The sequence below is a fragment of the Salmo salar genome, unplaced genomic scaffold, assembly GCF_965601325.2.
Source record: "Salmo salar unplaced genomic scaffold, fSalSal1 ptg000229l, whole genome shotgun sequence".
In the NCBI taxonomy this organism is placed as follows: Eukaryota; Metazoa; Chordata; class Actinopteri; order Salmoniformes; family Salmonidae; genus Salmo; species Salmo salar.
In genome coordinates, this window is record NW_027675335.1 from 870,145 (window position 1) to 894,671 (window position 24,527).

Below are 24,527 nucleotides of genomic sequence, written 5' to 3' on the forward strand. Positions count from 1 at the left end.
CCTGGTGGGGGGCCATCTACAGCTCCTGTTTGGGGCCATCTACAGCTCCTGTTGGGTCCATATACAGCTCCTGTTGGGCCATCAACAGCTCCTGTTGGGGGCCATATACAGCTCCTGTTGGGTCCAACTGCAGCTCCTGTTGGGGGCCATCTACAGCTCCTGTTGGGGTCCATCTACAGCTCCTGATGGGGCCATCTACAGCTCCTGTTGGGGGACATCTACAGCTCCTGGTGGGGGCCATCTACAGCTCCTGGTGGGGGCCATCTACAGCTCCTGTTGGGGTCCATCTACAGCTCCTTGTGGGGGCCATCTACTGCTCCTGTTGGGGGCCATCTACAGCTCCTGGTGGGGGCCATCTACAGCTCCTGGTTGGGGCCATCTACAGCTCCTGTTGAGGCAATCTATAGCTCCTGTTGGGGCCATCTACAGCTCCTGTTTGGTCCATCTAAAGCTCCGGTTGAGGCCATCTACAGCTCCTGTTGGGGGCCATCTACAGCTCCTGGTGGGGGCCATCTACAGCTCCTGTTTCGGGCCATCTACAGCTCCTGTTGAGGCCATCTACAGCTCCTGTTGAGGCAATCAACAGCTCCTGTTGGGGGCCATCTACAGCTCCTGTTGAGGCCATCTACAGCTCCTTGTGGGGGCCATCTACAGCTCCTGTTGGGGGCCATCTACAGCTCCTGGTGGGGGCCATCTACAGCTCCTGTTGGGTCCATCTACAGCTCCTTGTGGGGGCCATCTACAGCTCCTGTTTGGTCCATCTACAGCTCCTGTTGGGGGCCATCTACAGCTCCTGTTGGGTCCATCTAAAGCTCCTGTTGGTTCCATCTACAGCTCCTTGTGGGGGCCATCTACAGCTCCTGTTGGGGTCCATCTACAGCTCCTGTTGGGGGCCATCTACAGCTCCTGTTGGGTCCATCTACAGCTCATTGTGGAGGCCATCTACAGCTCCTGTTGGGGTCCATCTACTGCTCCTTGTGGGGGCCATCTACAGCTCCTTGTGGGGGCCATCTACAGCTCCTGTTGAGGCCATCTATAGCTCCTTGTGGGGGCCATCTACAGCTCCTGTTGGGGCCATCTACCGCTCCTGTTTGGTCCATCTACAGCTCCTGTTGGGTCCATCTACTGCTCCTGTTGGGGGCCATCTACAGCTCCTGGTGGGGGCCATCTACAGCTCCTGTTGGGGGCCATCTACAGCTCCTGTTGAGGCCATCTATAGCTCCTTGTGGGGGCCATCTACACCTCCTGTTGGGGCCATCTACAGCTCCTGTTTGGTCCAACTACAGCTCCTGTTGGGGGCCATCTACAGCTCCTGTTGGGTCCATCTACAGCTCCAGTTGGGTCCATCTACAGCTCCTTGTGGGGGCCATCTTCAGCTCCTGTTGGGGTCCGTCTTCAGCTCCTGTTGGGGTCCATATACAGCTCATTGTGGAGGCCATCTACAGCTCCTGTTGGGGTCCATCTACAGCTCCTGTTGGTTCCATCTACAGCTCCTGTTGAGGCCATCAACAGCTCCTGTTGGGGGCCATCTACAGCTCCTGTTGGGGGCCATCTACAGCTCCTGTTGAGGCCATCAACAGCTCCTGATGGGGTCCATCTACAGCTCCTGTTGGGGCCATCTACAGCTCCTGTTGGGTCCATCTACAGCTCCTGTTGGTGGCCATCTACAGCTCCTGTTGAGGCCATCTACAGCTCCTTGTGGGGGCCATCTACAGCTCCTGTTGGGGCCATCTACAGCTCCTGTTTGGTCCATCAACAGCTCCTGTTGGGTTCCATCTACAGCTCCTGTTGGGTCCATCTACAGCTCCTGTTGGGTCCATCTACAGCTCCTTGTGGGGGCCATCTACAGCTCCTGTTGAGGCCATCTATAGCTCCTTGTGGGGGCCATCTACAGCTCCTGTTGGGGCCATCTACAGCTTGTTAGGTCCATCTACAGCTCCTGTTGGGTCCATCTACAGCTCCTGTTGGGGCCATCTACAGCTCCTGTTTGGTCCATCTACAGCTCCTGTTGGGTCCATCTACTGCTCCTGTTGGGGGCCATCTACAGCTCCTGGTGGGGGCCATCTACAGCTCCTGTTGGGGGCCATCTACAGCTCCTGTTGAGGCCATCTATAGCTCCTTGTGGGGGCTATCTACACCTCCTGTTGGGGCCATCTACAGCTCCTGTTTGGTCCAACTACAGCTCCTGTTGGGGGCCATCTACAGCTCCTGTTGGGGCCATCTACAGCTCCTGTTAGGTCCATCTACAGCTCCTGTTGGGTCCATCTACAGCTCCTTGTGGGGGCCATCTACAGCTCCTGTTGAGGCCATCTATAGTTCCTTGTGGGGGCCATCTACAGCTCCTGTTGGGGCCATCTACAGTTCCTGTTTGGTCCATCTACAGCTCCTGTTGGGTCCATCTACAGCTCCTGTTGGGTCCATCTACAGCTCCTTGTGGGGGCCATCTACAGCTCCTGTTGAGGCCATCTATAGCTCCTTGTGGGGGCCATCTACAGCTCCTTGTGGGGGCCATCTACAGCTCCTGTTGAGGCCATCTATAGCTCCTTGTGGGGGCCATCTACAGCTACTGTTGGGGGTCATCTACAGCTCCTGGTGGGGGCCATCTACAGCTCCTGTTGGGTCCATCTACAGCTCCTGTTGGGTCCGTCTACAGCTCCTGTTGGGGGCCATCTACAGCTCCTGTTGGGGACCATCTACAGCTCCTGTTGAGGCCATCTACAGCTCCTGTTGGGGCCATCTACAGCTCCTGTTGGGTCCATCTACAGCTCCTGTTGGGGGCAATCTACAGCTCCTGTTGGGTCCATCTACACCTCCTGTTGGGTCCATCTACAGCTCCTGTTGAGGCCATCTACAGCTCATATTGGGGGCCATCTACAGCTCCTGGTGGGGGCCATCTACAGCTCCTGTTGGGGTCCATCTACAGCTCCAGTTGGGGCCATCTACAGCTCCAGTTGGTGGCCATCTACAGCTCCTGTTGGCGGCCATCTACAGCTCCTGTTGGGGTCCATCTACAGCTCCTGTTGGGTCCATCTACAGCTCCTGTTGGGGCCATCTACAGCTCCTGTTAGGGGCCATCTACAGCTCCTGTTGGGTCCATCTACAGCTCCTGTTGAGGCCATTTCCAGCTCCTGTTGGGGGCCATCTACAGCTCCTGGTGGGGGCCATCTACAGCTCCTGTTGGGGGCCATCTTACAGCTCCTGTTGGGGGACATCTTGCAGCTCCTGTTGGGGGCCATCTACAGCTCCTGTTGGGTCCGTCTACATCTCCTGTTGGGGTCCATCTACAGCTCCTGTTGGGGGCATTCTTCAGCTCCTGTTGGTGGCCATCTACAGCTCCTGTTGGAGTCCATCTACAGCTCCTCTTGGGTCCATCTACAGATCCTTTTGAGGCCATCTTCAACTCCTGTTGGGGGCCATCTACAGCTCCTGGTGGGGGCCATCTACAGCTCCTGGTGAGGGTCATCTACAGCTCCTTTTTGGGGCCATCTACATCTCCTGTTGGGGGCCATCTACAGCTCCTGTTGGGGGTCATCTACAGCTCCATTTAGGGGCCATCTACAGCTCCTGTTGCGTCAACCTACAGCTCCTGTTGGTGGCCATCTACAGCTCCTTTTGGGGGTCATCTACAGCTCCTGTTGGGGGCCATCTACAGCTCCCAGTTGGGTCCATCTACAGCTCCATTTGGGGGTCATCTACAGCTCCTGCTGGGTCCATCTACAGCTCCTGTTGGGGGCATTCTTCAGCTCCTGTTGGTGGCCATCTACAGCTCCTGTTGGAGTCCATCTACAGCTCCTCTTGGGTCCATCTACAGATCCTTTTGAGGCCATCTTCAACTCCTGTTGGGGGCCATCTACAGCTCCTGGTGGGGGCCATCTACAGCTCCTGGTGAGGGTCATCTACAGCTCCTTTTTGGGGCCATCTACATCTCCTGTTGGGGGCCATCTACAGCTCCTGTTGGGGGTCATCTACAGCTCCATTTAGGGGCCATCTACAGCTCCTGTTGCGTCAACCTACAGCTCCTGTTGGTGGCCATCTACAGCTCCTTTTGGGGGTCATCTACAGCTCCTGTTGGGGGCCATCTACAGCTCCCAGTTGGGTCCATCTACAGCTCCTGTTGGGGGCCATCTACAGCTCCTGTTGGGGACTATCTACAGCTCCTGTTGGGGCCATCTACAGCTCCTGTTGGGGCCATCTACAGCTCCTGTTGGGTCAATCTACAGCTCCTGTTGGGGGCCATCTACAGCTCCTGTTGGGGGTCATCTACAGCTTCTGTTGGGGGCCATCTACAGCTCCTGTTGGGGGCCATCTACAGCTCCTGTTGGGGTCCATCTACAGCTCCTTGTGGGGGCCATCTACAGCTCCTGTTGGGGTCCATCTACAGCTCCTGTTGGGGGGCATCTACAGCTCCTGGTGTGGGCCATCTACAGCTCCTGTTGGGGGCCATCTTACAGCTCCTGTTGGGGGCCATCTTGCAGCTCCTGGTGGGGGCCATCTACAGCTCCTGTTGGGGTCCATCTACAGCTCCAGTTGGGGCCATCTACAGCTCCAGTTGGTGGCCATCTACAGCTCCTGTTGGCGGCCATCTACAGCTCCTGTTGGGGTCCATCTACAGCTCCTTTTGGGTCCATCTACAGCTCCTGTTGGGGGCCATCTACAGCTCCTGTTGGGTCCATCTACAGCTCCTGTTGGGGTCCATCTACAGCTTCTGTTGGGGGCCATCTTACAGCTCCTGTTGGGGGCCATCTTGCAGCTCCTTTTGGGGGCCATCTACAGCTCCTGTTGGGGGTCATCTACAGCTCCATTTAGGGGCCATCTACAGCTCCTGTTGCGTCAACCTACAGCTCCTGTTGGTGGCCATCTACAGCTCCTTTTGGGGGTCATCTACAGCTCCTGGTGGGGCCCATCTACAGCTCCTGTTGGGGTCCATCTACAGCTCCATTTGGGGGTCATCTACAGCTCCAGCTGGGTCCATCTACAGCTCCTGTTGGGGGCCATCTACAGCTCCTGTTGGGTCCATCTACAGCTCCTGTTGGGTCCATCTACAGCTCCTGTTGGGGTCCATCTACAGCTTCTGTTGGGGGCCATCTTACAGCTCCTGTTGGGGGCCATCTTGCAGCTCCTTTTGGGGGCCATCTACAGCGCCTGTTGGGTCCGTCTACAGCTCCTGTTGGGGTCCAGCTACAGCTCCTGTTGGGGGCCATCTACAGCTCCTGTTGGGTCCGTCTACAGCTCCTGTTGGGGGCCATCTACAGCTCCTGTTGGGGACCATCTACAGCTCCTGTTGAGGCCATCTACAGCTCCTGTTGGGGCCATCTACAGCTCCTGTTGGGTCCATCTACAGCTCCTGTTGGGTCCATCTACAGCTCCTGTTGGGGGCAATCTACAGCTCCTGTTGGGTCCATCTACACCTCCTGTTGGGTCCATCTACAGCTCCTGTTGAGGCCATCTACAGCTCATATTGGGGGCCATCTACAGCTCCTGGTGGGGGCCATCTACAGCTCCTGCTAGGGGCCATCTACAGCTCCTGTTGGGTCCATCTACAGCTCCTGTTGAGGCCATTTCCAGCTCCTGTTGGGGGCCATCTACAGCTCCTGGTGGGGGCCATCTACATCTCCTGTTGGGGGCCATCTACAGCTCCTGTTGGGGGTCATCTACAGCTCCATTTAGGGGCCATCTACAGCTCCTGTTGCGTCAACCTACAGCTCCTGTTGGTGGCCATCTACAGCTCCTTTTGGGGGTCATCTACAGCTCCTGGTGGGGCCGATCTACAGCTCCTGTTGGGGTCCATCTACAGCTCCATTTGGGGGTCATCTACAGCTCCTGCTGGGTCCATCTACAGCTCCTGTTGGGGGCCATCTACAGCTCCTGTTGGGTCCATCTACAGCTCCTGTTGGGTCCATCTACAGCTCCTGTTGGGGTCCATCTACAGCTTCTGTTGGGGGCCATCTTACAGCTCCTGTTGGGGGCCATCTTGCAGCTCCTTTTGGGGGCCATCTACAGCTCCTGTTGGGTCCGTCTACAGCTCCTGTTGGGGTCCAGCTACAGCTCCTGTTGGGGGCCATCTACAGCTCATGTTGGGTCCATCTACAGCTCCTGTTGGGGCCATCTACAGCTCCTGCTAGGGGCCATCTACAGCTCCTGTTGGGTCCATCTACAGCTCCTGTTGAGGCCATTTCCAGCTCCTGTTGGGGGCCATCTACAGCTCCTGGTGGGGGCCATCTACATCTCCTGTTGGGGGCCATCTACAGCTCCTGTTGGGGGTCATCTACAGCTCCATTTAGGGGCCATCTACAGCTCCTGTTGCGTCAACCTACAGCTCCTGTTGGTGGCCATCTACAGCTCCTTTTGGGGGTCATCTACAGCTCCTGGTGGGGCCGATCTACAGCTCCTGTTGGGGTCCATCTACAGCTCCATTTGGGGGTCATCTACAGCTCCTGCTGGGTCCATCTACAGCTCCTGTTGGGGGCCATCTACAGCTCCTGTTGGGTCCATCTACAGCTCCTATTGGGGACATCTACAGCTCCTGGTGGGGGCCATCTACAGCTCCTGTTGGGGTCCATCTACAGCTCCTGTTGGGGCCATCTACAGCTCCTGTTGGGGGCCATCTACAGCTACTGTTGGGGGCCATCTACAGCTCCTGTTGGGGTCCATCTACAGGTCCTGTTGCGTCCATCTACTGCTCCTGTTGGGGCCATCTACAGCTCCTGTTGGGGGCCATCTACAGCTCCTGTTGGGTCCATCTACAGCTCCTGTTGAGGCCATCTACAGCTCCGGTTGGGTCCATCTATAGCTCCTTTTGGTGGCCATCTACAGCTCCTGTTGGGTCCATCTACAGCTCCTGTTGAGTCCATCTACAGATCCTTGTGGGGGCCATCTACAGCTCCTGTTGGGGTCCATCTACAGCTCCTGTTGGGGGCCATCTACAGCTCATGTTGGGTCCATCTACAGCTCCTGTTGGGGTCCATCTACAGCTCCTGTTGGGGGCCATCTACAGCTCCTTTTGGGGTCCATCTACAGCTCCTGATGGGTCCATCTACAGCTCCTTGTGGAGACCATCTACAGCTCCTGTTGAGGCCATCTACAGCTCCTGTTGGGGGTCATCTACAGCTCCTGTTGGGGGCCATCTACTGCTCCTTTTGGGGGTCATCTACAGCTCCTGTTGGGGGCCATCTACAGCTCCCAGTTGGGTCCATCTACAGCTCCTGTTGGGGCCATCAACAGCTCCTGTTGGGGGCCATCTACAGCTCCTTTTGGGGGTCATCTACAGCTCCTGTTGGGGGCCATCTACAGCTCCCAGTTGGGTCCATCTACAGCTCCTGTTGGGTCCGTCTACAGCTCCTGTTGTGGTCCAGCTACAGCTCCTGTTGGGGGCCATCTACAGCTCCTGTTGGGTCCGTCTAAAGCTCCTGTTGGGGGCCATCTACAGCTCCTGTTGGGGACCATCTAAAGCTCCTGTTGTGGCCCATCTACAGCTCCTGTTGGGTCCATCTACACCACCTTGTGGAGGCCATCTACAGCTCCTATTGGGGACATCTACAGCTCCTGGTGGGGGCCATCTACAGCTCCTGTTGGGGTCCATCTACAGCTCCTGTTGGGGCCATCTACAGCTCCTGTTGGGGGCCATCTACAGCTACTGTTGGGGGCCATCTACAGCTCCTGTTGGGGTCCATCTACAGCTCCTGTTGGGTCCGTCTACAGCTCCTGTTGGGGTCCAGCTACAGCTCCTGTTGGGGGCCATCTACAGCTCCTGTTGGGTCCATCTACACCTCCTGTTGGGGCCCATCAACAGCTCCTGTTGGGGGCCATCTACAGCTTCTGTTGGGGGCCATCTACAGCTCCTGTTGGGGGCCATCTACAGCTCCTGTTGGGGGCCATCTACAGCTCCTGTTGGGGGCCATCTACAGTTCCTGTTGGGGGCCATCTACAGCTCCTGTTGGGGTCCATCTACAGCTCCTGTTGGGTCCATCTACAGCTCCTGGTGGGGCCATCTACAGTTCCTGTTGGGGCCATCTACAGCTCCTGTTGGGGCCATCTACAGCTCCTGTTGGGTCCATCTACAGCTCCTGTTGGGGCCATCTACAGCTCCTGTTGGGGCCCATCAACAGCTCCTGTTGGGGGCCATCTACAGCTTCTGTTGGGGGCCATCTACAGCTCCTGTTGGGGGCCATCTACAGCTCCTGTTGGGGGCCATATACAGCTCCTGTTGGGGGCCATCTACAGTTCCTGTTGGGGCCATCTACAGCTCCTGTTGGGGCCATCTACAGCTCCTGTTGGGTCCATCTACAGCTCCTGTTGGGGCCATCTACAGCTCCTGTTGGGGCCCATCAACAGCTCCTGTTGGGGGCCATCTACAGCTTCTGTTGGGGGCCATCTACAGCTCCTGTTGGGGGCCATCTACAGCTCCTGTTGGGGGCCATATACAGCTCCTGTTGGGGGCCATCTACAGTTCCTGTTGGGGGCCATCTGCAGCTCCTGTTGGGGTCCATCAACAGCTCCTGTTGGGGGCCATCTACAGCTCCTTTTGGGGGTCATCTACAGCTCCTGTTGGGGGCCATCTACAGCTCCCAGTTGGGTCCATCTACAGCTCCTGTTGGGTCCGTCTACAGCTCCTGTTGTGGTCCAGCTACAGCTCCTGTTGGGGGCCATCTACAGCTCCTGTTGGGTCCGTCTACAGCTCCTGTTGGGGGCCATCTACAGCTCCTGTTGGGGACCATCTACAGCTCCTGTTGTGGCCCATCTACAGCTCCTGTTGGGTCCATCTACACCACCTTGTGGAGGCCATCTACAGCTCCTATTGGGGACATCTACAGCTCCTGGTGGGGGCCATCTACAGCTCCTGTTGGGGTCCATCTACAGCTCCTGTTGGGGCCATCTACAGCTCCTGTTGGGGGCCATCTACAGCTACTGTTGGGGGCCATCTACAGCTCCTGTTGGGGTCCATCTACAGGTCCTGTTGCGTCCATCTACTGCTCCTGTTGGGGCCATCTACAGCTCCTGTTGGGGGCCATCTACAGCTCCTGTTGGGTCCATCTACAGCTCCTGTTGAGGCCATCTACAGCTCCGGTTGGGTCCATCTATAGCTCCTTTTGGTGGCCATCTACAGCTCCTGTTGGGTCCATCTACAGCTCCTGTTGAGTCCATCTACAGATCCTTGTGGGGGCCATCTACAGCTCCTGTTGGGGTCCATCTACAGCTCCTGTTGGGGGCCATCTACAGCTCATGTTGGGTCCATCTACAGCTCCTGTTGGGGTCCATCTACAGCTCCTGTTGGGGGCCATCTACAGCTCCTGTTGGGGTCCATCTACAGCTCCTGATGGGTCCATCTACAGCTCCTTGTGGAGACCATCTACAGCTCCTGTTGAGGCCATCTACAGCTCCTGTTGGGTCCATCTACAGCTCCTGTTGGGGTCCATCTACAGCTCCTGTTGGGGGTCATCTACAGCTCCTTTTGGTGGCCATCTACAGCTCCTGTTGGGTCAATCTACAGCTCCTGTTGGGGGCCATCTACAGCTCCTGTTGGGGGTCATCTACAGCTCCTGTTGGGGGCCATCTACTGCTCCTTTTGGGGGTCATCTACAGCTCCTGTTGGGGGCCATCTACAGCTCCCAGTTGGGTCCATCTACAGCTCCTGTTGGGGCCATCAACAGCTCCTGTTGGGGACCATCTACAGCTCCTGTTGTGGCCCATCTACAGCTCCTGTTGGGTCCATCTACACCACCTTGTGGAGGCCATCTACAGCTCCTATTGGGGACATCTACAGCTCCTGGTGGGGGCCATCTACAGCTCCTGTTGGGGTCCATCTACAGCTCCTGTTGGGGCCATCTACAGCTCCTGTTGGGGGCCATCTACAGCTACTGTTGGGGGCCATCTACAGCTCCTGTTGGGGTCCATCTACAGGTCCTGTTGCGTCCATCTACTGCTCCTGTTGGGGCCATCTACAGCTCCTGTTGGGGGCCATCTACAGCTCCTGTTGGGTCCATCTACAGCTCCTGTTGAGGCCATCTACAGCTCCGGTTGGGTCCATCTATAGCTCCTTTTGGTGGCCATCTACAGCTCCTGTTGGGTCCATCTACAGCTCCTGTTGAGTCCATCTACAGATCCTTGTGGGGGCCATCTACAGCTCCTGTTGGGGTCCATCTACAGCTCCTGTTGGGGGCCATCTACAGCTCATGTTGGGTCCATCTACAGCTCCTGTTGGGGTCCATCTACAGCTCCTGTTGGGGGCCATCTACAGCTCCTGTTGGGGTCCATCTACAGCTCCTGATGGGTCCATCTACAGCTCCTTGTGGAGACCATCTACAGCTCCTGTTGGGGTCTATCTACAGCTCCTGTTGGGTCCATCTACAGCTCCTGTTGGGGTCCATCTACAGCTCCTGTTGGGGGCCATCTACAGCTCATGTTGGGGCCATCTACAGCTCCTGTTGGGGCCCATCAACAGCTCCTGTTGGGGGCCATCTACAGCTCCTGTTGGGGGCCATCTACAGCTCCTGTTGGGGGCCATCTACAGCTCCTGTTGGGGCCATCTACAGCTCCTGTTGGGGGCCATCTACAGCTCCTGTTGAGGCCATCTACAGCTCCGGTTGGGTCCATCTATAGCTCCTTTTGGTGGCCATCTACAGCTCCTGTTGGGTCCATCTCCAGCTCCTGTTGAGTCCATCTACAGATCCTTGTGGGGGCCATCTACAGCTCCTGTTGGGGTCCATCTACAGCTCCTGTTGGGGGCCATCTACAGCTCCTGTTGGGTCCATCTACAGCTCCTTGTGGAGGCCATCTACAGCTCCTGTTGGGGGCCATCTACAGCTCCTGGTGGGGGCCATCTACAGCTCCTGTTGGGGGCCATCTTACAGCACCTGTTGGGGGCCATCTTGCAGCTCCTGTTGGGGGCCATCTACAGCTCCGGTTGGGTCCGTCTACAGCTCCTTTTGGGGTCCATCTACAGCTCCTTCTGGAGGCCATCAACAGCTCCTGTTGGGGGCCATCTACAGCTCCTGGTGGGGGCCATCTACAGCTCCTGTTGGGGTCCATCTTACAGCTCCTGTTGGGGGCCATCTTACAGCTCCTGTTGGGGGCCACCTACAGCTCCTGTTGGGGTCCATCTACAGCTCCTGTTGGGGCCATCTACAGCTCCTGTTGGGGGCCATCTACAGCTACTGTTGGGGGCCATCTACAGCTCCTGTTGGGTTCCATCTACAAGTCCTGTTGCGTCCATCTACTGCTCCTGTTGGGGCCATCTACAGCTCCTGTTGGGGGCCATCTACAGCTCCTGTTGGGGTCCATCTACAAGTCCTGTTGCGTCCATCTACTGCTCCTGTTGGGGCCATCTTACAGCTCCTGTTGGGGGCCATCTTGCAGCTCCTGTTGGGGGCCATCTACAGCTCCTGTTGGGTCCGTCTACAGCTCCTGTTGGGGTCCAGCTACAGCTCCTGTTGGGGGCCATCTACAGCTCCTGTTGGGTCCGTCTACAGCTCCTGTTGGGGGCCATCTACAGCTCCTGTTGGGGACCATCTACAGCTCCTGTTGAGGCCATCTACAGCTCCTGTTGGGGGCCACCTACAGCTCCTTGTGGGGGCCATCTACAGCTCCTGGTGGGGGCCATCTACAGCTCCTGTTTGGGGCCATCTACAGCTCCTGATGGGTCCATCTACAGCTCCTTGTGGAGACCATCTACAGCTCCTGTTGGGGTCCATCTACAGCTCCTGTTGGGTCCATCTACAGCTCCTGTTGGGGTCCATCTACAGCTCCTGTTGGGGGCCATCTACAGCTCATGTTGGGGCCATCTACTGCTCCTGTTGGGGCCATCTACAGCTCCTGTTGGGTACATCTACAGCTCCTGTTGGGTCCATCTACAGCTCCTGTTGTGTCCATCTACAGCTCCTGGTGGGGCCATCTACAGTTCCTGTTGTGTCCGTCTACATCTCCTGTTGGGGTCCATCTATAGCTCCTGTTGGGGGCATTCTTCAGCTCCTGTTGGGGGCCATCTACAGCTCCTGTTGGAGTCCATCTACAGCTCCTGTTGGGTCCATCTACAGCTCCTTTTGAGGCCATCCACAGCTCCTTTTTGGGGCCATCTACAGCTCCTGGTGGGGGCCCTCTACAGCTCCTGTTGGGGACCATCTACAGCTCCTGTTGAGGCCATCTACAGCTCCTGTTGGGGGCCATATACAGCTCCTGGTGGGGGCCATCTACAGCTCCTGGTAGGGGCCATCTACAGCTCCTGTTTGGGGCCATCTACATCTCCTGTTGGGGGCCATCTACAGCTCCTGTTGGGGGTCATCTACAGCTCCATTTAGCGGCCATCTGCAGCACCTGTTGGGTCAATCTACAGCTCCTGTTGGGGGCCATCTACAACTCCTGTTGGGGGTCATCTACAGCTCCTGTTGGGGGCCATCTACAGCTCCTGTTGGGGGCCATATACAGCTCCTGTTGGGTCCATCTACAGCTCCTGTTGGGTCCATCTACTGCTCCTGGTGGGGCCATCTACTGCTCCTGGTGGGGCCATCTACAGCTCCTGTTGGGGCCATCTACAGCTCCTGTTGGGGCCATCTACCGCTCCCAGTTGGGTCCATCTACAGCTCTTGTTGGGGCCATCTACAGCTCCTGTTGGGGCCCATCGACAGCTCCTGTTGGGGGCCATCTACAGCTCCTGTTGGGGGCCATCTACAGCTCCTGTTGGGTCCATCTACAGCTCCTGTTGGGGTCCATCTACAGCTCCTGTTGGGGGCCATCTACAGCTCCTGTTGGGGTCCATCTACAGCTCCTGTTGGGGTCCATCTACAGCTCCTGTTGGGTCCATCTACACCACCTTGTGGAGGCCATCTACAGCTCCTATTGGGGACATCTACAGCTCCTGGTGGGGGCCATCTACAGCTCCTGTTGGGGTCCATCTACAGCTCCTGTTGGGGCCATCTACAGCTCCTGTTGGGGGCCATCTACAGCTCCTGTTGAGGCCATCTACAGCTCCGGTTGGGTCCATCTATAGCTCCTTTTGGTGGCCATCTACAGCTCCTGTTGGGTCCATCTCCAGCTCCTGTTGAGTCCATCTACAGATCCTTGTGGGGGCCATCTACAGCTCCTGTTGGGGTCCATCTACAGCTCCTGTTGGGGGCCATCTACAGCTCCTGTTGGGTCCATCTACAGCTCCTTGTGGAGGCCATCTACAGCTCCTGTTGGGGGCCATCTACAGCTCCTGGTGGGGGCCATCTACAGCTCCTGTTGGGGTCCATCTTACAGCACCTGTTGGGGGCCATCTTGCAGCTCCTGTTGGGGGCCATCTACAGCTCAGGTTGGGTCCGTCTACAGCTCCTTTTGGGGTCCATCTACAGCTCCTTCTGGAGGCCATCAACAGCTACTGTTGGGGGCCATCTACAGCTCCTGGTGGGGGCCATCTACAGCTCCTGTTGGGGTCCATCTTACAGCTCCTGTTGGGGGCCATCTTGCAGCTCCTGTTGGGGGCCATCTACAGCTCCTGTTGGGTCCGTCTACAGCTCCTGTTGGGGTCCAGCTACAGCTCCTGTTGGGGGCCATCTACAGCTCCTGTTGGGTCCGTCTACAGCTCCTGTTGGGGGCCATCTACAGCTCCTGTTGGGGGCCATCTACAGCTCCTTTTGGGGGTCATCTACAGCTCCTGTTGGGGGCCATCTACAGCTCCCAGTTGGGTCCATCTACAGCTCCTGTTGGGGCCATCAACAGCTCCTGTTGGGGGCCATCTACAGCTCCTGTTGGGTCCGTCTACAGCTCCTGTTGGGGTCCAGCTACAGCTCCTGTTGGGGGCCATCTACAGCTCCTGTTGGGTCCGTCTACAGCTCCTGTTGGGGGCCATCTACATCTCCTGTTGGGGACCATCTACAGCTCCTGTTGGGGTCCATCTACAGCTCCTGTTGGGTCCATCTACACCACCTTGTGGAGGCCATCTACAGCTCCTATTGGGGACATCTACAGCTCCTGGTGGGGGCCATCTACAGCTCCTGTTGGGGTCCATCTACAGCTCCTGTTGGGGCCATCTACAGCTCCTGTTGGGGGCCATCTACAGCTACTGTTGGGGGCCATCTACAGCTCCTGTTGGGGTCCATCTACAGGTCCTGTTGCGTCCATCTACTGCTCCTGTTGGGGCAATCTACAGCTCCTGTTGGGGGCCATCTACAGCTCCTGTTGGGTCCATCTACAGCTCCTGTTGAGGCCATCTACAGCTCCGGTTGGGTCCATCTATAGCTCCTTTTGGTGGCCATCTACAGCTCCTGTTGGGTCCATCTACAGCTCCTGTTGAGTCCATCTACAGATCCTTGTGGGGGCCATCTACAGCTCCTGTTGGGGTCCATCTACAGCTCCTGTTGGGGGCCATCTACAGCTCCTGTTGGGTCTGTCTACAGCTCCTGTTGGGGTCCAGCTACAGCTCCTGTTGGGGGCCATCTACAGCTCCTGTTGGGTCCGTCTACAGCTCCTGTTGGGGGCCATCTACAGCTCCTGTTGGGGACCATCTACAGCTCCTGTTGAGGCCATCTACAGCTCCTGTTGGGGGCCACCTACAGCTCCTTGTGGGGGCCATCTACAGCTCCTGGTGGGGGCCATCTACAGCTCCTGTTTGGGGCCATCTACAGCTCCTTTTGGGGGCCATCTACAGCTCCTGTTGGGGGCCATCTACAGCTCCTTTTGGGGGCCATCTACAGCTCCTGTTGGGGGTCATCTACAGCTCCTTTTGGTGGCCATCTACAGCTCCTGTTGGGTCAATCTACAGCTCCTGTTGGGGGCCATCTGCAGCTCCTGTTGGGGGTCATCTACAGCTCCTGTTGGGGGCCATCTACAGCTCCCAGTTGGGTCCATCTACAGCTCCTGTTGGGGCCATCAACAGCTCCTGTTGGGGCCCATCGACAGCTCCTGTTGGGGGCCATCTACAGCTCCTGTTGGGGGCCATCTACAGCTCCTGTTGGGGGCCATCTACAGGTCCTGTTGGGGGCCATCTACAGCACCTGTTGGGGGCCATCTACAGCTCATGTTGGGGGCCATCTACAGCTCCTGTTGGGGGCCATCTACAGCTCCTTTTGGGGGTCATCTACAGCTCCTGTTGGGGGCCATCTACAGCTCCTGTTGGGTCCGTCTACAGCTCCTGTTGTGGTCCAGCTACAGCTCCTGTTGGGGGCCATCTACAGCTCCTGTTGGGTCCGTCTACAGCTCCTGTTGGGGGCCATCTACAGCTCCTGTTGGGGACCATCTACAGCTCCTGTTGTGGCCCATCTACAGCTCCTGTTGGGTCCATCTACACCACCTTGTGGAGGCCATCTACAGCTCCTATTGGGGACATCTACAGCTCCTGGTGGGGGCCATCTACAGCTCCTGTTGGGGTCCATCTACAGCTCCTGTTGGGGCCATCTACAGCTCCTGTTGGGGGCCATCTACAGCTACTGTTGGGGGCCATCTACAGCTCCTGTTGGGGTCCATCTACAGGTCCTGTTGCGTCCATCTACTGCTCCTGTTGGGGCCATCTACAGCTCCTGTTGGGGGCCATCTACAGCTCCTGTTGGGTCCATCTACAGCTCCTGTTGAGGCCATCTACAGCTCCGGTTGGGTCCATCTATAGCTCCTTTTGGTGGCCATCTACAGCTCCTGTTGGGTCCATCTACAGCTCCTGTTGAGTCCATCTACAGATCCTTGTGGGGGCCATCTACAGCTCCTGTTGGGGTCCATCTACAGCTCCTGTTGGGGGCCATCTACAGCTCCTGTTGGGTCCGTCTACAGCTCCTGTTGGGGTCCAGCTACAGCTCCTGTTGGGGGCCATCTACAGCTCCTGTTGGGTCCGTCTACAGCTCCTGTTGGGGGCTATCTACAGCTCCTGTTGGGGACCATCTACAGCTCCTGTTGAGGCCATCTACAGCTCCTGTTGGGGGCCACCTACAGCTCCTTGTGGGGGCCATCTACAGCTCCTGGTGGGGGCCATCTACAGCTCCTGTTTGGGGCCATCTACAGCTCCTTTTGGGGGCCATCTACAGCTCCTGTTGGGGGTCATCTACAGCTCCTTTTGGTGGCCATCTACAGCTCCTGTTGGGTCAATCTACAGCTCCTGTTGGGGGCCATCTACAGCTCCTGTTGGGGGTCATCTACAGCTCCTGTTGGGGGCCATCTACAGCTCCTTTTGGGGGTCATCTACAGCTCCTGTTGGGGGCCATCTACAGCTCCCAGTTGGGTCCATCTACAGCTCCTGTTGGGGCCATCAACAGCTCCTGTTGGGGCCCATCGACAGCTCCTGTTGGGTGCCATCTACAGCTCCTGTTGGGGGCCATCTACAGCTCCTGTTGGGGGCCATCTACAGCTCCTGTTGGGGGCCATCTACAGCTCCTGTTGGGGTCCATCTACAGCTCATGTTGGGTCCATCTACAGCTCCTGTTGGGGTCCATCTACAGCTCCTGTTGGGGGCCATCTACAGCTCCTGTTGGGGTCCATCTACAGCTCCTGATGGGTCCATCTACAGCTCCTTGTGGAGACCATCTACAGCTCCTGTTGGGGTCCATCTACAGCTCCTGTTGGGTCCATCTACAGCTCCTGTTGGGGTCCATCTACAGCTCCTGTTGGGGGCCATCTACAGCTCATGTTGGGGCCATCTACAGCTCCTGTTGGGGCCATCTACAGCTCCTGTTGGGGCCCATCAACAGCTCCTGTTGGGGGCCATCTACAGCTCCTGTTGGGGGCCATCTACAGCTCCTGTTGGGGGCCATCTACAGCTCCTGTTGGGGTCCATCTACAGCTCCTGTTGGGTCCATCTACAGCTTCTGTTGGGGCCATCTACAGCTCCTGGTGGTGTCCATCTACAGCTCCTGTTGGATCCATCTACAGCTCCTGTTGGGGTCCATCTACATCTCCTGTTGGGGGCCATCTACAGCTCCTGTTGGGGTCCATCTACAGCTCCTGTTGGGGTCCATCTACAGCTCCTGTTGGGTCCATCTACACCACCTTGTGGAGGCTATCTACAGCTCCTATTGGGGACATCTACAGCTCCTGGTGGGGGCCATCTACAGCTCCTGTTGGGGTCCATCTACAGCTCCTGTTGGGGCCATCTACAGCTCCTGTTGGGGGCCATCTACAGCTACTGTTGGGGGCCATCTACAGCTCCTGTTGGGGTCCATCTACAAGTCCTGTTGCGTCCATCTACTGCTCCTGTTGGGGCCATCTACAGCTCCTGTTGGGGTCCATCTACAGCTCCTGTTGGGTCCATCTACAGCTCCTGTTGGGGTCCATCTACAGCTCCTGTTGGGGGCCATCTACAGCTCATGTTGGGGCCATCTACTGCTCCTGTTGGGGCCATCTACAGCTCCTGTTGGGGCCCATCAACAGCTCCTGTTGGGGGCCATCTACAGGTCCTGTTGGGGGCCATCTACAGCTCCTGTTGGGGGCCATCTACAGCTCCTGTTGGGGTCCATCTACAGCTCCTGTTGGGGGCCATCTACAGCTCCTTTTGGGGGTCATCTACAGCTCCTGTTGGGGGCCATCTACAGCTCCCAGTTGGGTCCATCTACAGCTCCTGTTGGGGCCATCAACAGCTCCTGTTGGGGGCCATCTACAGCTCCTGTTGGGTCCGTCTACAGCTCCTGTTGGGGTCCAGCTACAGCTCCTGTTGGGGGCCATCTACAGCTCCTGTTGGGTCCGTCTACAGCTCCTGTTGGGGGCCATCTACAGCTCCTGTTGGGGACCATCTACAGCTCCTGTTGGGGTCCATCTACAGCTCCTGTTGGGTCCATCTACACTACCTTGTGGAGGCCATCTACAGCTCCTATTGGGGACATCTACAGCTCCTGGTGGGGGCCATCTACAGCTCCTGTTGGGGTCCATCTACAGCTCCTGTTGGGGCCATCTACAGCTCCTGTTGGGGGCCATCTACAGCTACTGTTGGGGGCCATCTACAGCTCCTGTTGGGGTCCATCTACAGGTCCTGTTGCGTCCATCTACTGCTCCTGTTGGGGCCATCTACAGCTCCTGTTGGGGGCCATCTACAGCTCCTGTTGGGTCCATCTACAGCTCCTGTTGAGGCCATCTACAGCTCCGGTAGGGTCCATCTATAGCTCCTTTTGGTGGCCATCTACAGCTCCTGTTGGGTCCATCTACAGCTCCTGTTGAGTCCATCTACAGATCCTTGTGAGGGCCATCTACAGCTCCTGTTGGGGTCCATCTACAGCTCCTGTTGGGGGCCATCTACAGCTCCTGTTGGGTCCGTCTACAGCTCCTGTTGGGGTCCAGCTACAGCTCCTGTTGGGGGCCATCTACAGCTCCTGTTGGGTCCGTCTACAGCTCCTGTTGGGGACCATCTACAGCTCCTGTTGAGGCCATCTACAGCTCCTGTTGGGGGCCACCTACAGCTCCTTGTGGGGGCCATCTACAGCTCCTGGTGGGGGCCATCTACAGCTCCTGTTTGGGGCCATCTACAGCTCCTTTTGGGGGCCATCTACAGCTCCTGTTGGGGGTCATCTACAGCTCCTTTTGGTGGCCATCTACAGCTCCTGTTGGGTCAATCTACAGCTCCTGTTGGGGGCCATCTACAGCTCCTGTTGGGGGTCATCTACAGCTCCTGTTGGGGGCCATCTACAGCTCCTTTTGGGGGTCATCTACAGCTCCTGTTGGGGGCCATCTACAGCTCCCAGTTGGGTCCATCTACAGCTCCTGTTGGGGCCATCAACAGCTCCTGTTGGGGCCCATCGACAGCTCCTGTTGGGGGCCATCTACAGCTCCTGTTGGGGGCCATCTACAGCTCCTGTTGGGGGCCATCTACAGCTCCTGTTGGGGGCCATCTACAGCTCCTGTTGGGGTCTATCTACAGCTCATGTTGGGTCCATCTACAGCTCCTGTTGGGGTCCATCTACAGCTCCTGTTGGGGGCCATCTACAGTTCCTGTTGGGGTCCATCTACAGCTCCTTGTGGAGACCATCTACAGCTCCTGTTGGGGTCCATCTACAGCTCCTGTTGGGTCCATCTACAGCTCCTGTTGGGGTCCATCTAGAGCTCCTGTTGGGGGCCATCTACAGCTCCTGTTGGGGCCATCTACAGCTCCTGTTGGGGGCCATCTACAGCTACTGTTGGGGGCAATCTACAGCTCCTGTTGGGGTCCATCTACAGGTCCTGTTGCGTCCATCTACTGCTCCTGTTGGGGCCATCTACAGCTCCTGTTGGGGGCCATCTACAGCTCCTGTTGGGTCCATCTACAGCTCCTGTTGAGGCCATCTACAGCTCCGGTTGGGTCCATCTATAGCTCCTTTTGGTGGCCATCTACAGCTCCTGTTGGGTCCATCTACAGCTCCTGTTGAGTCCATCTACAGATCCTTGTGAGGGCCATCTACAGCTCCTGTTGGGGTCCATCTACAGCTCCTGTTGGGGGCCATCTACAGCTCCTGTTGGGTCCGTCTACAGCTCCTGTTGGGGTCCAGCTACAGCTCCTGTTGGGGGCCATCTACAGCTCCTGTTGGGTCCGTCTACAGCTCCTGTTGGGGGCTATCTACAGCTCCTGTTGGGGACCATCTACAGCTCCTGTTGAGGCCATCTACAGCTCCTGTTGGGGGCCACCTACAGCTCCTTGTGGGGGCCATCTACAGCTCCTGGTGGGGGCCATCTACAGCTCCTGTTTGGGGCCATCTACAGCTCCTTTTGGGGGCCATCTACAGCTCCTGTTGGGGGTCATCTACAGCTCCTTTTGGTGGCCATCTACAGCTCCTGTTGGGTCAATCTACAGCTCCTGTTGGGGGCCATCTACAGCTCCTGTTGGGGGTCATCTACAGCTCCTGTTGGGGGCCATCTACAGCTCCTTTTGGGGGTCATCTACAGCTCCTGTTGGGGGCCATCTACAGCTCCCAGTTGGGTCCATCTACAGCTCCTGTTGGGGCCATCAACAGCTCCTGTTGGGGCCCATCGACAGCTCCTGTTGGGGGCCATCTACAGCTCCTGTTGGGGGCCATCTACAGCTCCTGTTGGGGGCCATCTACAGCTCCTGTTGGGGGCCATCTACAGCTCCTGTTGGGGTCTATCTACAGCTCATGTTGGGTCCATCTACAGCTCCTGTTGGGGGCCATCTACAGCTCCTGTTGGGGTCCATCTACAGCTCCTGATGGGTCCATCTACAGCTCCTTGTGGAGACCATCTACAGCTCCTGTTGGGGTCCATCTACAGCTCCTGTTGGGTCCATCTACAGCTCCTGTTGGGGTCCATCTACAGCTCCTGTTGGGGGCCATCTACAGCTCCTGTTGGGGCCCATCAACAGCTCCTGTTGGGGGCCATCTACAGCTCCTGTTGGGGGCCATCTACAGCTCCTGTTGGGGGCCATCTACAGCTCCTGTTGGGGTCCATCTACAGCTCCTGTTGGGTCCATCTACAGCTTCTGTTGGGGCCATCTACAGCTCCTGGTGGGGTCCATCTACAGCTCCTGTTGGGTCCATCTACAGCTCCTGTTGGGGTCCATCTACAGCTCCTGTTGGGGGCCATCTACAGCTCCTGTTGGGGTCCATCTACAGCTCCTGTTGGGGTCCATCTACAGCTCCTGTTGGGTCCATCTACACCACCTTGTGGAGGCTATCTACAGCTCCTATTGGGGACATCTACAGCTCCTGGTGGGGGCCATCTACAGCTCCTGTTGGGGTCCATCTACAGCTCCTGTTGGGGCCATCTACAGCTCCTGTTGGGGGCCATCTACAGCTACTGTTGGGGGCCATCTACAAGTCCTGTTGCGTCCATCTACTGCTCCTGTTGGGGCCATCTACAGCTCCTGTTGGGGGCCATCTACAGCTCCTGTTGGGTCCATCTACAGCTCCTGTTGAGGCCATCTACAGCTCCGGTTGGGTCCATCTATAGCTCCTTTTGGTGGCCATCTACAGCTCCTGTTGGGTCCATCTACAGCTCCTGTTGAGTCCATCTACAGATCCTTGTGGGGGCCATCTACAGCTCCTGTTGGGGTCCATCTACAGCTCCTGTTGGGGGCCATCTACAGCTCCTGTTGGGTCCATCTACAGCTCCTTGTGGAGGCCATCTACAGCTCATGTTGGGGGCCATCTACAGCTCCTGGTGGGGGCCATCTACAGCTCCTGTTGGGGGCCATCTTACAGCTCCTGTTGGGGGCCATCTTGCAGCTCCTATTGGGGGCCATCTACAGCTCCGGTTGGGTCCGTCTACAGCTCCTTTTGGGGTCCATCTACAGCTCCTTCTGGAGGCCATCTACAGCTCCTGTTGGGGGCCATCTACAGCTCCTGGTGGGGGCCATCTACAGCTCCTGGTGGGGGCAATCTTACAGCTCCTGTTGGGGGCCATCTTGCAGCTCCTGTTGGGGGCCATCTACAGCTCCTGTTGGGTCCATCTACAGCTCCTGTTGGGTTCCAGCTACAGCTCCTGTTGGGGGCCATCTACAGCTCCTGTTGGGTCCGTCTACAGCTCCGGTTGGGGGCCATCTACAGCTCCTGTTGGGGACCATCTACAGCTCCTGTTGAGGCCATCTACAGCTCCTGTTGGGGGCCACCTACAGCTCCTTGTGGGGGCCATCTACAGCTCCTGGTGGGGGCCATCTACAGCTCCTGTTTGGGGCCATCTACAGCTCCTTTTGGGGGCCATCTACAGCTCCTGTTGGGGGTCATCTACAGCTCCTTTTGGTGGCCATCTACAGCTCCTGTTGGGTCAATCTACAGCTCCTGTTGGGGGCCATCTACAGCTCCTGTTGGGGGTCATCTACAGCTCCTGTTGGGGGCCATCTACAGCTCCTTTTGGGGGTCATCTACAGCTCCTGTTGGGGGCCATCTACAGCTCCTGTTGGGGGCCATCTACAGCTCCTGTTGGGGGCCATCTACAGCTCCTGTTGGGGGCCATCTACAGCTCCTGTTGGGTCCATCTACAGCTCCTGTTGGGGTCCATCTACAGCTCCTGTTGGGGGCCATCTACAGCTCCTGTTGGGGTCCATCTACAGCTCCTGATGGGTCCATCTACAGCTCCTTGTGGAGGCCATCTACAGCTCCTGTTGGGGTCCATCTACAGCTCCTGTTGGGTCCATCTACAGCTCCTGTTGGGGTCCATCTACAGCTCCTGTTGGGGGCCATCTACAGCTGCTGTTGGGGCCATCTACAGCTCCTGTTGGGGCCATCTACAGCTCCTGTTGGGGCCCATCAACAGCTCCTGTTGGGGGCCATCTACAGCTCCTGTTGGGGGCCATCTACAGCTCCTGTTGGGGGCCATCTACAGCTCCTGTTGGGGTCCATCTACAGCTCCTGTTGGGTCCATCTACAGCTTTTGTTGGGGCCATCTACAGCTCCTGGTGGGGTCCATCTACAGCTCCTGTTGGGGGCCATCTACAGCTCCTGTTGGGTCCATCTACAGCTCCTGTTGGGGGCCATCTACAGCTCCTTTTGGGGGCCATCTACAGCTCCTGTTGGGGGCCATTTACAGCTCTTTTTGGGGTCCATCTACAGCTCCTGTTGGGTCCATCTACAGCTCCTGTTGGGTCCATCTACAGCTCCGGTTGGGTCCATTTACAGCTCCTGTTGGGGCCATCTACAGCTCCTGGTGGGGTCCATCTACAGCTCCTGTTGGGGGCCATCTACAGCTCCTGTTGGGGGCCATCTTGCAGCTCCTGTTGGGGGCATCTACAGCTCATTTTGGGTCCATCTACAGCTCCTGTTTGGGGCCATATACAGTTCCTGTTGGGGGCCATCTACAGCTCCTGTTGGGGGCCATCTACAGCTCCTGTTGGGGCCATCTACAGCTCCTGTTGGGGGCCATCTACAGCTCCTGTAAGGGGCCATCTACAGCTCCTGTTGCGGGCCATCTACAGCTCCTGTTGGGGGCCATCTACAGCTCCTGTTGAGGCCATCTACAGCTCCTATTGGGGGCCATCTACAGCTCCTGTAAGGGGCCATCTACAGCTCCTGTTGCGGGCCATCTACAGCTCCTGTTGGGGTCCATCTATAGCTCCTGTTGGGTCCATCTACAGCTCCTGTTGGGGCCATCTACAGCTCCTGGTGGGGTCCATCTACAGCTCCTGTTGGGGGCCATCTACAGCTCCTGTATGGGGCCATCTACAGCTCCTGTTGGGGGCCATCTACAGCTCCTGTTGGGTCCATCTACAGCTCCTGTTGGGGGCCATATACAGCTCCTGTTGGGGGCCATCTACAGCTCCTGTTGGGAGCCATCTACAGCTCCTGTTGGGGGCCATCTACAGCTCCTGTTGGGGGACATCTACAGCTCCTGTTGGGGGCCATCTACAGCTCCTGGGCTCCTCCTAGACAACAAAGAAATGAAGCTCCTCTTCTATGCAGATGACCTGGTCTAATTGTCTCAACACAACAGGGGTTACAACGTAGCCTGTCAGTGGTCGATGCCTACTGACAACACTGGACACTGAAGGTGAACATGATGAAAACAAAAATTCTGACCTTCCAAAATGGGGAGGGGTCTCATGACTGGACCAGTTTATGATGGGTGTTGTGGTATTGACATCCTAAACCTGAATACCAAGATAGACCGCGTAGCCGAACTCAGGGAACTTACATCCTAAACCTGAATACCAAGATAGACCGCGTAGCTGTACTCAGGGAACTTACATCCTAAACCTGAATACCAAGATAGACCGCGTAGCCGTACTCAGGGAACTTACATCCTAAACCTGAATACCAAGATAGACAAGATACACTTTGTGACATACGTTGTCCTAAATGAATACATCAAATTATGCTTCCTCTATCTGGCAGGTGGTTTCTTTAGTTGCGCTCAGTAAAGTATTTGTTTCTGGCAACCCTTCCAAAGAGCCTAATTGTTTTATTTTACCTTTATTTAACTAGTCAGTTAAGATCAAATTCTTATTTTCAATGACGGACTAGGAACAGTGGGTTAACTGCCTTGTTCAGGGGGCAGAACGACAGATTTTGTACCTTGTCAGCTCGGGGAATTCGATCTTGTTGTCTAATTGCAGAAGGTCTCAGGTGTGTTACCTGCCGGTACGCCAGAGTGAGTATGTGGGTCTGTTCTGGAACCCGGTCGGCCTGTAGCTCGGGGGCTAAAGAGGGGTGAAACAGGCTTGTCCTGTTTGGGTCTGGTCAGGAACCTGGTCGGCCTGTAGCTCGGGGGCTAATGAGGGGTGAAACAAGCTTGTCCTGCTTTTCTTCCTTAAATTGCGTTTTCTCTTTTCTACGTGCTTCATCGTTCCTCTGAGTCGATCACCTTTGACCTCTTTGGGGTTGGGTTATATTGATGAATTTGTTAAACAGTTGGAGCCTCTGGGCTCCTCCTAGACACACACACACACACACACACACACACACACACTGTCTGTGAGGAATGTGTATGGTTGTCAGAGTGAGAGGTTGTGAGGGTGGACAACAACACCGGTTCACTTTTAAGAAAGACATATTCATCCCCTTCATTTCTCCCTCTCTCTCCCCAAGGTTCCTCATGTAACTGTTCCCATGCTCCAATCCCCCCGTTACACACAAAATGGCCCCCTCACATCTCCTCCTCCTCCACAACACAGAGGTGGTCCTCTAGGCTGAAACCATGGATCAAAAACAGACCGCATCTCCCCTACCTTC